At 41.2% G+C, this 12,779-nt stretch overlaps 1 protein-coding gene across 5 annotated transcripts in view; it reads right to left on the reverse strand.

Moving 5' to 3' along the window:
- PHLDB2 (pleckstrin homology like domain family B member 2) overlaps positions 1-9,905 on the reverse strand; it is a 221,681-nt gene extending 211,776 nt beyond the window's left edge. For 2 of the 5 annotated variants that reach the window (XM_036448413.2, XM_045584005.1), the window contains exon 1: positions 9,678-9,903. The gene's annotated coding sequence lies outside the window, so the exon portion shown is untranslated. Of the gene's footprint in view, positions 1-9,677 lie in introns of all 5 variants that reach the window. The other 3 variants (XM_036448409.2, XM_045584006.1, XM_036448415.2) reach the window with 3 other exon arrangements.
- Positions 9,906-12,779: the final 2,874 nt, after the last annotated feature.

Genomic DNA, 12,779 nt, shown 5'->3' on the forward strand with positions numbered 1-12,779 from the left:
TTCCAGAAATTAAGCAAGTGTCTAGATTTTGTGTAACTAACACCTAGGAATAATCCAGACAAAAGACTTTTTAAACAAAATTAATCTAATGCCTTTCTCATATAAAAATGATCTCCATGAATTGTACACACACACATATATACACACACACACACACATACACAGCTTGTAAATTATTTTAGTTCTGCTGCAATTACAGTAAAGCACTTGCCCCAAATCCTGAAGATTTATGGCATAAAAACTCCTCTGTTCAAAATGCTGCCTTTGGCTTAGTGGGCATCAAAAAGTGGGTTTATCAGGGACAGTCCTGCATCTTCTGAAAAGCCTGGACTGATATACCTCTCTTTACCTTCACTGCCTGGCAGTCTTCAGGCACAGATAAATACTTATGGTTTCCAACTCCATTTACTATTAATTGGCAGAGGGAAGACCATGGGAAGTTGTATATGTATCCAGATAGCTTTATGAAAGTAGAAAAGCTGAGTTCAGTTTTGCCTCATGCCCTAAGATGCTCTCTCTCCTGCTAGAAAACTGGCAAGCTGAAGAATCCATTCTAATATTAGAAATTCAGTTTAACCCAAGAAACAACAGCGTGCTCACTGAACCCACAGAACACATGTGTCAAACACAAGGCCCGCGGGCCAAATCCGTCCCACCAGGCCTTGCAATGTGGCCCGCACCTCGCTGTCATCACTGCACTCCGCTGCGTTTCCATCACAATGACAGTTTATGACTGTTCAGTAAACCATTCGGCCCGCGATTTAGGCTGGATTTTAGATTTTGGCCCCTTCTCTGATTGAGTTCGACACCCCTACCATAGAAGAAGATGTGAAGGAATCAACTGGTGCTTAGTCATTCGGTCATTAGCATTAGAGTATGTATGAGATTGTGTCATATCAGCACCTTACCTTTTAAAAACAACAAAAAAACAGACATTGAGATCTGTATTTAAGTTTGGCATTGCTAATGATTATTGGAATCATGGGTCATTTTGGTTCTCTGGTCTCATTAAGAGGCATTACATGGTTGAAACATTAGCCTATCCTCATTCTATCTCACCTTAACTGCATATATATAATGGGCAACCCACAAGTGACTTTTGCTGGTTGTTTTGTGGCTTCTAGAAAGTGAGTGCAGCCAATATAGTTGTGGATAGAATCAACTAGCATTATTTATTGTGTTGTCCATCCCTCTCCAAGAGATTACCTAATACGTCCTTTAGATATTAGGAATAAAATCAAAACTGAGAAGTGCAATATTTTTGTGTAGTACAACAGAAAGTCACTTAAGGACCCTGCCAGGAAAGCAGCCTCTTTTGCTGTTAATCCTCACCTGAAGATATTTTTCTTTTATTGGGTAGGCAAGTAAGTAATTGCGGGTTTCACACATATATGGCTTCAGTTGAATTTTTAGGTTTGCAGACGTAGTAAAAATGTAAAACACATTTTGTTATTTGATAGTTGGCTATTCAGCTGTTAATCAGTAAAAAAAGTTTTTTGATCTGTTTTGTAGTTTTTGTTTGGCGTTCGTTGAAAAATGGAAAATCAAAAGGAACATTTTCATCATATTTTGCTTTTTTATTTCCACAAAGGGAAAAACGCATCGCAAGCTCATAAAAAGTTATGTGCTGTTTATGGTGACGAAGCCTTAAAAGAACGGCAGTGTCAAAATTGGTTTGCCAAATTTCGTTCTGGTGATTTTTCACTCAAAGATGAAAAACGCTCTGGTTGTCCAGTTGAAGTTGATGACGCCCTAATCAAAGCAATAATCAATTCAGACTGTCACAGTACAACACGTGAGATTGCAGAGAAGCTTCATGTATCACATACATGCATTGAAAATCACTTAAAACAACTTGGCTATGTTCAAAAACTCGATACATGGGTTCCTCACGAACTGAAAGAATCACAGTTAATGCAACGCATTAGCAGCTGCGATTTGCTAAAGAAACGTAATGAAAATGATCCATTTTTAAAACAACTGATAACTGGGGATGAAAAATGGGTTGTTTACAACAATATCAAGCGGAAAAGATCGTGGAGCAGGCCAGGTGAACCAACTCAAACAACATCAAAAGCTGATATTCATCAAAAGAAGGTTTTGTTATCAGTTTGGTGGGATTACAAAGGAATTGTCTACTTTGAACTCTTACCACCCAACCGAACGATCAATTCTGATGTCTACATTGAACAACTAATGAAATTAAACAATGCAGTTGAAGAAAAGCGGCCCAAATTGACAAATCGAAAAGGTGTTGTATTCCATCATGACAATGCAAGGCCACACACATCTTTGGTCACTCGGCAAAAATTAATGGAGCTTGGTTGGGATGTTTTGCCACATCCACCATATAGTCCTGACCTTGCACCATCTGATTACTTTTTGTTTCGATCTTTACAAAACTCCTTGAATGGTAAAAATTTCAATAATGATGATGATGTCAAATCGTACCTGATTCAGTTTTTTGCTAATAAAAACCAGAAGTTTTTTGAACGTGGGATTATGATGCTGCCTGAAAGATGGCAAAAGGTCATTGATCAAAATGGGCAATACATTACAGAATAAAGTTATTTAGTTCCATGAAAAAATTGTCTTTGATTTTCTTTAAAAAATCCGCAATTACTTACCTGCCGACCCAATAGTTTTTAGAGAGAGTGAAAGGGAGAGGGGAAGACAGAGAAACATCGATGTGAGACTCATCAATTGATTGCCTTTCCAGACCAGGGTCAGGGATAGATCCTGCAACCAAAGCTCCTGCCCTTGACCAGAAAAGAACACGGGGCCTGTCAGTCTATGGGCTGACACTCTATCCACTGAGCCAAACGGGCCAGGGCAGCAGCCTCTTCTTAAAGAATGCATGGCATTCCCCTGTCCCCCAGAAAATGACCAGATACCTCTTGGTGACAAAATTAATAATTGTCTTTCTCTCGTCTTTAAAAAGGGACAAAAGTGGTCAGCAAGGAGATGCAGGGTTGGAATGCTACTGAGACATAAGATCATTTTTGTCCAATTTCATTCAGTATTTTTCTTGTTGGATTAGAGAGTCGTTGCGGGACTTGTGAGAGTCATTCTTCAGAGCTTTAAAGCTCCCTTGGCATGGGCCTGGGTGATAAAGTAAACCAGCATGGGCCATAGTGCTACACTTCTAACTAGAACTTTCAGTCACACCTTAATGCTTGGTGCAGCTAGCAGGTTCCTTTGAACAGTATTGCTCTGGGTATTTTCTTTCATACACAGTGATCGAGCATTGTTGTTCCCTTTTCTATGGGATAAGTAGAGCAGAGAGGAATAAAATAACTCCAGAGGCGTGTGTGTGTGTGTGTGTGTGTGTGTATACACACACACACACACACACACACACACACACACACACATATATATATATCACTGCTTGGAATGGAACTTCATAATTCTGTCAGTCATCCTGATGTCCACTTATTTCAGCAGCAAAAAGAAGGCAGTCAGGGGAATCAAAGACAGCTGCCCTTTCAGTTCAGGGCCTCAGGGAAGATCCTTGATGCATTCTCCTTCCTCCTTAAACCTTCTCTTCATTACAAGTAGCTTTCATGAAGCTTACAAGAAATGACATGAGAACAGGCACCCAATTAGCCACAACCTGGGTGAGTAACCCTGGGTGGGGCAGCTGAGGGGGCTTAGGGAAGAGCGGGAGAACAGGGATGCTCACAGGATCTGAAACACACTTCAAGCTCTTTAACAGTCCTTGACCACTGTTGTGTGAACTTCAGAACAAGTGCGGATCTGTCCCTCCACCCTTTGCTTATGTCACTTAACCCTCCCATCCACCCTCACCCCTCTAAACTCACACTGTTCCCTCTGACTCACTGCTGTGCTTCTGTAACCTTGGGCAAGTCACGTCACCTCTAAGAGCTCTGTTTATTTGTAAGGGAGGGTAATAGTCATGACTGCCTGCTCACTGGAGCTCAAATTAGTGACAGGCAGGTGTGGCAAGGCTGAGTGTCAGTGCCAGGACTGCAGCTGGAGAGAAATCTGGGAGGCAGTTCCCTGCATTTTCCCAGCTGAGTAGGCTCCTTCCCTAAAAAAGATTGATGCCCGGCATTTCTAGTTTATCACCATCCAAGGTTATATTCCTGAGATTACCTTAGCAGCTTTCTGTTCCCCCAAGGTCATTTACCTACGCTACAGGGATGATGGCTCCAGAGATAAAAACTATTTCTGTGTTTAATTTTTAAAAGAACTTCCTGATCTTAACTTTTCTAGTTTTGTTTTTGTTTTATAGAAGATAGGATATTAAAACCAGAGTAGAACTTAAAAATAATGAAGCAACCTCAACTTTAAAAAGAGAAAATTAAGGCCAAGAAAGCAGAAGCGACTCGCTCAGTGTTACATAGTTAACATGCAGTGGTAGCAGAATCAAACATGACTGGGATGGCCCGTGTGCTGTGCCATTCTATTACTGATGGCAGAACAAGTAACCCTGATGCATCATTCCTTCTTTGTCACAGGTTAAGGCTTCTAGTTCTTTCAGTCATCCCTGGCAAGTTTTAAAATCACTTTCTCTACTAAATTTATAGACAAATGTTAATTAATACCACCAGTGAATATTGACTGAGAGCTGGATGCATTATACAAGGCTTCTCTTGTAAAAATGAACCTTGAAACCTCAGTGCAACAATGACAAAAAAAGAGTTGCCCAGAATTCTCTGTAGGAAGTATTTTTGATAGTGTTGTGATTTTACCAAAATAAATAAATAAATAAATAAATAAATAAATAAATAAATAAAATAAATTACTAAGTTTTATGGAGGTTACTTAAGCCCACAGTGAAACTATTGTACAAATTCAGACTGTTTGAACCCCGTCCTCCAAATTCAGAGGACGTCTTATGTAAAAGCAGTCTCATTTCCATTTTGCTTTTGGGAACCCCTCCATGGCACAGTGAATTGCCAGCTTTTTGTGACCTTCAGTTCCTTAACTGCTCCCAAGGGAAGCTTGACCTTGGAACTGTAGAGAGAAGGGAAATAATTTTCAACTTGATGTGGGGCAGGAGCACAGTTTCTTTCTATCTGTTTGCTCATTGCCCAATGCTTATGGTTCTCCTGTACCAAGATCCTTAGAGCCTCTGAGGTCACAGAAATGGGTGCACCGTAAAGTAAGGATGCAGGCAACAAGAATGTCAGGCGGGATCGAGATCCAGGCAGCCAGGAGTGGTTCCCAGGGAAGTGGTTCCCAGGGAATAAGAAAACAGTTAGGCACTCTAGATGCACAGCTGATACAGAGCTCCATGACTACTCAGAGCGCTGTCTGTAGGACAGAAGTGGGATTCATAGGGCACAGGAATTCCTCCTGTCAGTTCAGTCGGTTTCTATAGGGATTGCACCTGTAGAAATAGGATACCCATGATGGAGTACCAACCTGTAGGAGGACTTCCTTAGGTTCTCAACCACTTGGTAACTGCTTGATCCACAAGACATCTGTCTGGTTATAGAGTTAACCAATCGAGGGTTTGTATCTATCAATGGGTCTCTTTTCTCTGCCCCATGTATCTTGTCACATAGGCATGCAACATATTAGAGGACAGTGGTTTCTCACTTTTCTCCCAGCAAGAATTCCTTTGATATCTTACTTAGCTCGTGGACACTTGGGTTTGAAAGACTTTTGCCTTTTAAGCAGATTTTATCAAGTAAAACTTAGTCTTTATTTTCATTACTTAATGAAAATAGAGTAACACCATTTCCCACAATGACTTGATATAATACAGAAGCAAAGCAACTCATATTTCAGTAGGTCTTTGTAGTCCGAGAACAGACTGTGTAGACATTTGGCATTTTTAATTTCTGAAAATTGCTTTGTGCCCATTCCCACTATTTGCCAGGCTTAGAATCCAGAGACCTTCTTATGTGTTAGAAAAAAGAGCAAATAACTTGGAGTCCTGAGATATGGGACTTGTTAGCTGAGTGATGTTGAGAAGGGCACTCACGTTTAGCAAGTCTCAAGTTCTGAAAATCTATCACCTGAAAATGACACCTCCTTACAGGGCTGTTATTAAAGATTATCTTTATCCTCCTTACAGGGCTGTTATTAAAGATTAAATAAAACCATATGGGAACATTTTGGCATAGTCAGCCTTCTCAAAGATAGAAATTTGACAGCAAAAATAAAGTTTAAAAAAATCCTGGTATCTATAGTGATAAGAGCGTAATATGCTAATTAGACTAGATGACCTCCGGATGAAGCTGGGGCTGCAAGGGAAGCCTGGGTCCTGGGTGCCAGAGGAATAGCTGGTGCCGGCAGCCAGGGGAAGGAAGGCCTACTCTTGCACGAATTTTGTGCATCAGGCCTCTAGTAATATATAAGGTAACTACCTTTCTATGTTGCATTAAAATCAAATAAACAAAATAATGTTTACAAACCAGAAGATAAGAACAATATTCCCTCAGAGCTTCAGAAAGGGATCAAATACTGACTTGTGGGGAATTGTTAGTGTGTGTGTGTGTGTGTGTGTGTGTGTGTGTGTGTGTGTTTTGTGGTTCCTTTCCTGGATGGCAAATATTAGTGTTGAGTTTTATGCTGGTACAGGATCAAGAACACATGCAGAGGAGGTAAAAAATGTATGCTTTCAGGATCTAAGCAAATAATTTAGAAAGGACTCCTTACTCTTTTACATTTAGAATACAAATAGTATAGCTACTGTTGGGTGGTAAGTTTTCCCAAAAGAGAGTGCTAAAAATCATGGGCTTTGGAGTCCAACAGACCCCAAGTCAACCTTTACCTCTTCTTACTAGCTCATGAGTTGGGCAAATTGCATACATTTGTTCTAGGAATTAAATTTTAAAAATGTAGGTAAAAGGGCAGTGGGTCATTTCCTGGTCAGAATAAGCACTGGATAAAGGTAGAATGATGTTATGAGTCCTTGTATTTCAGCTTCATTATTTGTCTCTTTATCCGAATGTTTTAGTCAACAGAAAGGATTGCACATGAGTCAAGTTTAAGCAAGGTCAGTAGTATTAGAAAAGGGGACTCTTGGACTTGGTGATGCAACCCCTTTTATCATGCCTTTGCTAGCACACTTTTAGGTATGCATGAGGCATGTCAGTGAAAGAAAAAAAAGAACACTTTGTTCAAAAATGTTTAGCCAACCACATTTCATGATGGCATTTCTTTATCTTGATGTTGTAAATGCTCAGGAATTGTGGCTGCTTTGAAATTTCTGCCAGAATTTCAGGGATTTTTTTGGTGCATCAGAACAAAAGTGAAATGGGGGTGGGGGCAGAGGAAGACTTGTTTCTGCACATTACTCATTTACCTCTTCGATGGCACCAACAAGCCGTTTGGACTCTAAGCTGACATGGTCTCGTTGGATTTTAGGTACTGTGAGCTGTGATATGATAGACTGTTAATGGTTCCCATACTTGAAGCCTCTTTCTGCCCAAATCCCTTGGATTTAGTGGAGTCAGCATTAACTGAAGTGGAAGGACTAGCAATTAAATTCTTGAATTCCCAGATAAAGCTTGGGATAGTGTCATTTCTTTTCCTGGAAATAGTTCAGATGCACTTTAGTTCAGATTTGAGTCTCTGGAATATAAAGAGGCAGGGATACAGACTGAGAATTGCCTGAGTTTACTTAGAAAAATATCCTAATTACTTAGGAAGACTCCAGTCACTACCAAGAATATTTCCCTTTGTTCTCCACCTGTCCCTCCTCTTACCTCATCTCAACAAAGGTAAGTCTAGTCCAATGCTAGCCTTTTGGTTACAGCGGTACCCAACTGGTCTGGGACTGGCACGTCAAGAACCTGTGGAGAACCCCCACCCCGGTGCATGCTCCTGGGTGCGCTTAACTCCGTAATCACATGGGAAAGCAGCAGTGAGAGTGAGGCAGAGCTGAGTAGAATCCTACCTCAGCCTCTACCAGCAAACTTGGGCAAATTAATTGACTTCTGCTTTCTAACTTCCTAACATGTAAAAGGAACGATAATCTCTCTGTAGTCTAGTCAAACTAAAAAAATAATCTCATCTTCCCCCATTTAATAGTCACTTTGCATGAAATGGGAAGAGAAACTGGGTATATTCCAGGTGCCACCCGCATTTTGGCTTGAGTCAGATGAATGAACAGATCAGACCTGAGTACCTGTCTGTCTGTCCCTAAGGCAGCCTGCAATATTGTGGGAAACTCTGGCCAATGCATTTGAATGCCCCGGCACCCTTCTCCCTCTTCAAAACTACTTCCATCACTTGCCTTATCTACAAACAATCTCTAGAGACTGGCCAGACAGGGCTTAATATCTTCTCAGAAATCTACCAGTTTTCCATGATTCTCCACCACATTCCTGGGAGTTAGCCACAGACTCACTCCAGATCTGGCATGGGGTTTGTGCCTGAGCCATACTCCACAATGGCCTCGCTTCCTGCCTCTAGTTAACTGCATGGACCACATACAAATTCCTGCCACAAATCTCGTGAAAGGGGATGCACTTCAGCTTCATAAATGATTGACAAAAATAGTGTTAAACTTTACCTTGGCTAATACCCGGGCCAACTCCTTCCCTAAAGAGAGTTCAGAAAAATAGTGCCTCCCTACCGCCAGGCCTCTCTCTAATCATTAAACGAGCCAGAAACCACTGCTTAGACCTGACAAGTACACATGGTGACAATGTGACAACAATTCTAGAGGAGTTATATGCAGACCTAAGAAGAGTGGACCATGTCCTTTAAAAAATAACATATTTCCAGAAAGTATAGACCAGGGGAAAGTTCATTTTTTAAATGATTACTTAATCTTTCTCTTCTTCAAAAATTAATTAGTAACTTATCCGACAGTTAGTCTGGTTCTTCCCATTGACTTCCAAGGGGAAGCGCTCCAAAGCCACAGCTCTTATGCCTGAGATGATAGGAAGTATCTGATTTGTGCAAGCGTCTCACTCATTCACGTTTGTTTATGGTGGAGATGGGAAGGGCCCTGTGGCGTTTACTGCTCCTCAGATAAAACTGTGCTCTGGCCAGAGAAGAATAGGAGCTATAGCATCAGAGAAGGGCATCTTCAATCAATGCTGCCTTGTGTCTGTTCTACAGCGACTGTCAGGCAAGGCCTTAGTGGTCCTCCATCAAAGGTAGGAAACAGCCTGAGTCAGTAAATGATTGACCCAGCTGCCCTGGTGATAAGCTTAGGCAAACAGGCTTGATTCAGCTCCAGGATTTTAACTCCCTAGGCTCCAAAGCAGAAAAATGCACATACCTTCCCGGGAGATCCTATCACCTGAGGTTGACAGCCCTGTGCAGGAACAGCTTGTTTCTCAGAATTATGTATAAACTGTCTTTTCTGGTATATATTGAAATTGGAAAGAATTCATACTAGCAAAATTCTGGAACAAAACCACGTTTGCAGAACTAATGATGAATTTCAATAAACAACAACAAAAGAAAATGCTTTTTAAAATAAAGAACGATAAAAAACTTTCCAAAGTTCCAAAAAAAAAAATTTCATAGAGGGACAATTTTCAAAGAAGAGAGAAGATGGATGATAACTACAACCCACTTCCAGGACATGCGATTGAACAAATGACCGAATTCTTCGGACACTCCCCCACATCTACCACCTCAACCTCAGCGGACTATCATCAGACGCTCTGGCTACAAGGCTGGGCAAAATGCTTGTGCTGTGATCTTGAGAGAAGGGGCTGTGACCACAGATCACTTACCTTGATTGCGGAATTAAATTAGCCTTTTCTCAGCTTCCTTCTTGACTTTGCGGTGACGCCCACGATTGATCCAATCCTCTTGCTGAAGAGGTTCAGATGTTGAGAAGAAGCGTCTTCATGGGGCTTCCACTTTTCCAAAAAATTGAGGTGTTCTGTTTCCTTTCCGAATCTCTCTGGCTCCTGCAGACAGTGGTCACGGGCTGGAACTTGCTTGCAGCCAGGTATGTTGACAGATGTGAAGGAGGGAGGCCGTGCTGGTCTCAGCTGCCTGGTCTAGCCAATCATTACACACAAGGCCGGGCTCAGTCCTGCTCAGACCTGACCAGAGATTCTGGTGACAAAAATAGATAGCAGGACGGTGGGAGGGTCTGTTGGCTATGGACTGTCCAGAAAAGCAATTTCCTTGCAATTGGATCTGTGAAGTATACAGGAAGAAAATACCTCTTATTTCACTCCTTTTTAAAAAAAATATATTTTTATTGATTACAAAAAGGAAGAATGAGGGAGAGAGAGATAGTAACATCAATGATGAGAGAGAATCATTGATCAGCTGCCTCCTGCATGCCTCACACTGGGGATCAAACTGTTATCTCCTAGTTCATCAACCACTGAGCCACACTGGCTGGGCTATTTCACTCCTTATAATGTTAGCAATATCAGAAGGGAATTTGGAGGTCACTTTATCAAATCTCTCATTTAATAATGGAGTTTCTTCTATTGAATTCCTATCAGATGAGAATCATCTGGAAGTTCCTTGAGCAAATATGGCTGTCATTTATCGATAGGGCACTATATATGTTAGGTATTTTATATGGATTACCACCAACTGTCATAATTATCTTGAAATTTTATTCCTATTTTATGGTTAAGGGAACAGAGGCTCAAATGGATAATGGTCATGAAATGAGTGCTGAAGCCAGGATTTGAACTCAAGTCTGCTTGAAAATCAGTGTCAAAGCACTTTCTATGATTCACGCTGTGGTTGGCTGTATAAAAGCCACCAAAGATGTCCATGTCCTAATCCCTAAAACATGAGATGTCATCTTACATCATAAAAGGGACTTTGCAAATGTGATTAAGGATTTTGAGATGGGAGACTATCCTGGATTATCTAGGTGGGCCCAGAGTATACTAAAAGGCCTCTTAAGAGGTCAGAATCAATGAAGATGTGATAAGAGAATCAGAGTCAGAGGGAAATTGACGATGTTATATTGCTGGCTTTAATGATGGAGGAAGGGACCACGAGCCAAGGAAGGCAGCTTCTAGAACTTGAAGAGGCAAGGAAATGGATTTTCTTCTAAAGCCTCCAGGAGGAAGATAGTTCTGCCAGCCCCTTGTAGACTTCTGACCCAAGATTTGAAAGGTAATACATTTGTGTTATTGTAAGTCACAAAATTTGTGATAATTTGTTATATTAGCAACAGCAAACTGATACACACACTCCCAGAAATACTCTTTGTGATGGTGAGCTCACTCTCTCACTTAGCATCCATTCCACATAAGAATACTCTTTATTAAACCAAGATTCCCTTTTTGTAATGGCAACTCGTGGGTTCTAGCTCTTCCCTACACATCAGGCACTTGGGAAACAGCTGGAAATGATGAGAAAAAACACTGGGAACAGACTGCATTAGGCCACATGGTCTGGCTTTCCGTTTTCTCTGCTATAAAAGTACCTGGACAAATGTTCTTTGGTCCTTTCTATAATATATTTAAAATCATAAGATTCTAAAATCTCAGTCATGTAACAATTTGAAAATATTTAAGATATCCCTGTCACTTTTCTCTCAATCTTTTGCAAGTTCAACATCTCCAGTTTCTCATGTGATATAACTTCTGGACCTTTCATTCTCCTAGTTGCCCTTCTGGAAGAAGGCTCCAATGTATCCATTTCGTCTGCAATCTGTGCATAGGACCTGGCCATTCCTCCGTGGCTGCCAGCGTGCCCGGTTTCTCTGGCTCTGCTACCACCCTCTCTTGCTTGAGCCCTTATCATGATCCTTTAGGATTCTTTGGACTTGAGTCAGTTCCCTTTTATCTTATTCTATCCAACCTTGCCTCTTAAAAGAGAGCTCTATAGTCAATAAATAAATGTCTTAATTTAATGTTTGCTTGTAACAAGAAGGACCATGGCTTTCTGGTGCTAGTCTAAATTAGCTCATGTACCAACATTTGAATGGTCATTCTCACAGGCACTTGAGAGACAGTGGTTTGCAACTTTCAAAGATCATAGATTTTTTTTTGAGAATCAAATGAAGTTTATGGATCCTCAACCAGAAAAAAAAAGTGCACATATATCTAAAATTTTGTGTGTTATTTCAGGGCATTCTGATCACCCTGAAATGGTCCACTAACACTTATGATGTGTGGCAAATTAGTTTTACACCCACAAGTTTGTTGGTGAAAGAAGCTTTTGCAAAAGGCAATCCAATGTCTTTGTCTAGATCCCCTTATAATTCATGGAGGCCTAGAGATGACTCCCTGAACCTGGATTGAGCAAATACCCAGTGAGGATCAGGGCAGGAGAGTATTCAGGCCAAAAAGCAGAGAAGTTCTCAGGTTAAACAAAGAACAGCTTTCAGTGGCCTCTTTTCCCAACAAGAGCTCTGCTTCTTAGAGCTTTTCTCCATAAAATGAATAGGGTTCTATTCATTAGACATCGGGACCCTTAGATTAAAGCCATCTGCTTGCCTAAGGCTTCTTTGGATTGCATGATACTGCTGGACAGAGGCTAACACTACTGCCTCCCCAGCCCCATGCTATCCCCAAACACTACACAGCTGTGCAAACACTCTGGTCTGACCAGCATGTCTGTTTTATTGGCACTCGTCCAGGCCATCCTGGGTGAGGCTGAGGCACATGGACTTCGGCCACTGTCCCTCTCTGAGAAGGAAAGGTTTCATGTCTTAAAATAATATCACTCCTCTGGTCACAGTGAGCAGATATGCGGGAGGTGTAAACAAAGAGACATACCACTGAGTAAGAAGAATTCCTTTGCGGCGGGGGGGAGCAACAACAACAAAAAATCCAGAATATTCAGGCATCTTCCCCTCAGGGATTCACAGAAAAGGAATCACTTTCCAAGTGGAAGAAACAGGGTTT

Source organism: Pipistrellus kuhlii, unplaced genomic scaffold, assembly GCF_014108245.1.
Source record: "Pipistrellus kuhlii isolate mPipKuh1 unplaced genomic scaffold, mPipKuh1.p scaffold_m20_p_2, whole genome shotgun sequence".
NCBI lineage: Eukaryota > Metazoa > Chordata > Mammalia > Chiroptera > Vespertilionidae > Pipistrellus > Pipistrellus kuhlii.